Source organism: Ostrinia nubilalis, chromosome 22 (genome assembly GCF_963855985.1).
Source record: "Ostrinia nubilalis chromosome 22, ilOstNubi1.1, whole genome shotgun sequence".
In the NCBI taxonomy this organism is placed as follows: Eukaryota; Metazoa; Arthropoda; class Insecta; order Lepidoptera; family Crambidae; genus Ostrinia; species Ostrinia nubilalis.
The window spans coordinates 5,051,649-5,056,707 of record NC_087109.1 but is presented as its reverse complement, the minus strand read 5'-3'; the positions used below and the strand labels follow the sequence as shown (position 1 = coordinate 5,056,707).

General features: G+C 37.8%; 1 long non-coding RNA gene across 1 annotated transcript; it reads left to right on the top strand.

Annotated features, from left to right (window-relative positions):
* Positions 1-397: 397 nt before the first annotated feature.
* On the top strand, positions 398-2,859 carry LOC135082921 (uncharacterized). Its single transcript, XR_010259522.1, has 2 exons — positions 398-497; positions 1,804-2,859. It is a non-coding gene; the product is annotated as an uncharacterized LOC135082921 (long non-coding RNA).
* Positions 2,860-5,059: the final 2,200 nt, after the last annotated feature.

Genomic DNA, 5,059 nt, shown 5'->3' with positions numbered 1-5,059 from the left:
CACCAGACTCCGAATCGTCCAGTCTTAATTGTGCTAGCATTGCGTGAACACGTCTCCTCGACATGCCGCCTATTCTATCAAAACAGGCCAAAATTGCATTAGTTGCGGCAACTATCGTTGCTACATCGCCATTACATAACCAACGAAAAAGAAGAAAAGAATGGGCAAAATTTTATCTCAGAAACAGACAACAGTACAGTCATATGAATCTCATTAAAGATCTCGATGATAAAGATTTTCGTATATATCTTCGAATGAGTTCCGAAGCATTTATTGAATTGTTGGATCTTGTGAAACCACATGTAACTAAATCCGATACAGTTATGCGACAAGCTGTGAGTGCTGAAGAGAGATTGGTGGCTACTTTAAAATTTCTAGCGTCTGGTATAGAATTCAGAGAACTTAAATTCAGCACTAGTATATCATCACAATTACTATCAGAGATAATACCAGAGACCTGTGAAGCAATCTATACAGTGCTCAAAAACTATGTGAAGGTATGTATAATTTATAGGTATCAAATAACACTAACATAATTTCAATCATATTTTTTTTATTTATTCGTTAATTATTGAATGTAACAGTGAAGCCGCAGTAAGTACAAATTCTATTTTTTAAATATCAAATATTCATGTATGTCAGTCCCTTTTCCTCTAAAAACGTTCTGCTGGCTTATCTCAGAAGGAATGTTATTTGAAGGTGGTTGTACAATGGAATGCTGTAGTAGTTCATCTATAAGTGTTTGGGGCAGAGGAGGACGTGTGTGAGCGGATGTGAGTGATGATTGGTATTGAGATGGATGTGAATGCTGTGGTGATGGCGATGGTGATGGTTGGTATTGAGATGGATGTGAATGCAGTGATGATGGCGATGGTGATGGTTGGTATTGAGATAGATGTGAATGCTGTGGTGATGGTTGGTATTGAGATGGATGTGAATGCTGTGGTGATGGCGATGGTGATGGATGGTATTGAGATGGATGTGAATGCAGTGATGATGGCGATGGTGATGGTTGGTATTGAGATAGATGTGAATGCTGTGGTGATGGTTGGTATTGAGATGGATGTGACTGCTGTGGTGATGGCGATGGTGATGGATGTGAATGCTGTGGTGATGGCGATGGTGATGGTTGGTATTCAGATAGATGTGAATTCTGTGGTGATGGTTGGTACTGAGATGGATGTGAATGCTGTGGTGATGGTTGGTATTGAGATGGATGTGACTGCTGTGGTGATGGCGATGGTGATGGATGTGAATGCTGTGGTGATGGCGATGGTGATGGTTGGTATTCAGATAGATGTGAATTCTGTGGTGATGGTTGGTACTGAGATGGATGTGAATGCTGTGGTGATGGTTGGTATTGAGATGAATGTGTCTGCTGTGGTGATGGCGATAGAGATGGATGTGAATGCTGTGGTGATGGCGATGGTGATTGTTGGTATAGCGACGGTTGCATTGATGATACAGACTGTTGTGGTGTGTGCAACTGATATTGTAGTACCGGCCTGTTATGTGTTTGGGTTAAGTAGTAACGTGAATTTATGGATATTGAAGTTTCTAAGCTAAGTTCTCCTAATTTTGCATAAAAAAACAGTTCTCCAATTAATTTCTCACAAATGAGTCTTTGCATTTTTGGTAGCTCCTTAAGCTGGGAGGCCACAGAGTGTCCAAAAGCATCTGCTGAGGTCAATTCCGATGAGCTATTGGCATTCACTAACTGTTTGGCAGACTCTAATAGCTCTTCTTGTTTCTTAAAGATAGCACTTTGTCGTTTAATTGAAGATTTTTCCTTTTTTGTTGCAGGTTCCTGAAACAGAAGATGCTTGGCTACAAATAGCAACAGATTTTGAAAGGAAGTGGCAGTTCAGTCATTGCTTGGGTGCCATTGATGGCAAGCACATCATCATCGAAAAGCCACCACAGTCTGGTTCATTATATTACAACTACAAAGGAACATTCAGTGTAGTTTTACTTGGTATCGTAAATGCCAATTACGAATTTATTTACGTGAATGCAGGCGCAAATGGCAGTGTTTCTGATGGCGGAGTATTTAAACATACAGTTTTTTATGAAAAATTAGTGAATAATCAATTACATTTACCAACACCTTCTGCCTTGCCTACATCGGATCTTATTGCGCCATATTGTTTTGTTGCAGATAACGCATTCGCTATTAATGAAAACCTTTTAAAACCCTACCCACAGAGAAATTTGACACATGACAAAAGAATTTATAACTATAGATTATGCAGGGCTAGAAGAATTGTCGAAAATGCATTCGGTATTTTAGCCGAACGTTTTAGAGTATTTAAAAAACCTATACAAATTAATGTCAAAAATGTACCAAAAGTGGTAATGGCTTCATGCGCATTACACAATTATTTGAGGAAAAAGTCTTGCAACTACATGACAAGGAACTGTGTCGATTTGGAGGACACTGAAAAATACACCTACCGGCCGGGAGATTGGCGACAAAATGACAACACTGTGAGTGTTAATAGAACAGAAAGGCAACGCACTGCAGATGGTAATTCTGTTAGGCAAATATTTACAGAATATTTTAACAATCAAGGGCGTGTTAATTTTCAAGATAGAATGATTAATGTTCTGAATATTTAATGCTTACCTCAATAGATTGATTCTTAGTATTTGTTTCAAAGTTGTCAACCATTTCGGCTGTCGGGTTTGACTTTTCGTGCAGAAAACCCAAATGTTGGTAATACCACAATGTCGGGACATGCAAGTCTTCCACTCCAGCGCCACTAGTTTTGCTAGATTCCACCTAAAAACAAATAACATGCCGAACAAATAATATCTACTTCGTTATAAGTACCTACACAATAAATAGTAAAAATGTCATCTGTTTTATTTTATTTCTTACCTTATTCCGTTCTCGTCTATAGGCAGCTCTGAGATGTTCTATTTTTTTCTTAATTGCGGTAATAGTCGCAAGGGGGTAATATGACTTCCATTTTTCTAAAAGTATTTGAAATGCTTGATTGCGTGCATCTTTATTACAATAAAGGCTATGTGCGGTATTCCACAAACATGGAAAGTCTTTATACAACTCCAACAGCTCTATAACAGCTTTTTTCTCGGTACTAACGATGTCTTCTTGGCGTCGTTCCGAATCCATGTCTGTGAACACGTTACGACGTGTTGCGCGTACGGAGGCTCAATTGCGACTAAACTGACATTTGGTTCGGTGCGCCGTCCACACGATCGAATCGGTTCGGAACGCACCGCGTACGATATGCATGCGCTCCGAACCAGCCGTACCGATATTAATAATAATAATGTCCGGCGGACCGTGCGCCACACGATCGAATTTGGTTCAGAGCGCACCATGTTCGTGGTCCGTTCCGAACCAAGTTCGATCGTCTGTGAATACTTTTACCGCCAACTTGACCGCCCGATTAAATGCTATGCAGTCATCTTCCGCGAATAACCTTTGTCTCGTGGTTTCACTTGTTATTCCACACACGATTTGGTCACGTAAGTTTTCTTCTAGGGTCGAGCCGAAATCACAGGGTTTTGCGAGTCTCTTTAGCTCAGTGACGTAATCAGCTACCGATTCTCCGTTTGCTTGTCGCCGTTGCCGAAATAAGTATCGTGCCGCCAAGATTGATGGTTTAGGTTGTAGATGATTCTTCATAAGAGTAACTGCTACTTCATAAGTTAACGTCGATGGTTTTTGTGGACTCGATAATGTAGACAATAATTGATACGCTTCCTCCCCCATCACCGCAATTAAAGTGGGTAATTTGAGGTTATCTTCAATTTTGTTCGCAAGAAAATACATTTCTATCCGCTCACAATACACTGTCCAGTTCCCAGATTTCACATCAAATTCTTGAATTCGTCCCACGCCCCCCATGATAAAATAAAACAATATTTCTGCTATTTAACGCACACAACAATTTTCGCCCGGTCAGTTTGTGACCACGTGAGTCCGCCTGTCGCCAGTGACAAATAAAAGGCGTGCATACTGTTCGACATTTATTGCCAGACTGGTTTATAGAATACCCGCGTTACAATATATACCAGTTAGTACTTTACTAATTTAAAGGGATTGTTATTACATAATAATAAAAACACTTTAAATTAATCTATTTATTGATTTCATAATACAGTAGATAAGTCTTGATGAAGTGAGTGAAATTTTAATAGATTAATAACAGTAAGTAAATAAAATTTGTAGCAATAACAGCGTACTTAGACGTAAGACTAAAATAGTTTTGTGGTGTGGTGACTTAAAATATTCTTTTTTCAACCTGTTATATGTCAAACTTTTGAATTTCTTCATAAAATATTGATTGCTTATTATTTAAGGTTTCGAGCAGTTATTGTGTGATTATGAAATGGCTAATTTGTGATAATATCATAGTGAAACCATAATAATTATTAAAAAATATGCGAAAATAAGTGTATTTTTGCCTTTCATCTTTCAGGCTTAATCCACTGAACTGATTTGGATGAAATTTTGCATTAGGCATTTCTATAGCCTGTGACTAACGTTTGTATTCACAAACGATGCTTGCTTAAGTGAAGTAGCAAATCTAACGCACAGCGTGAGACCTCATAGTAATGTTTGTGAATACGGGCGATGTTTTTTCTACAGTACCCGCATTATGTGGTTACTTGAGCAACGTGTACTACACAGTAAAATTAAACTAAGTAAGTTTTTGTGTAAGTAAAGTCTACAAAAGTAACATTTTAAATCACCACACACATAATTTAGATATAATAATCTAATATAAGTAATAATACTCTGATTCGATCAAATAACATGAATATCTTTATTTGTAAAATGATATCTATTTTGATAGTAAGATGGCGTCTTTGGTTGAGGCCAAATAAAACTTAAACATACATAACAATACACCAGGTTTAACATTTTAGTCCTTATTTCACACGAAATAAGAGCTACTTTTGCAGTGCAACTGTCACACTTGATGTGCCGTCAGTACATGTTAATATTTATGGAGTAAATAATACTTCAACCAGATAAAGGATGTGTCATTAAAATTATTTTTTTTCAATTAAATTGCTTAAAACT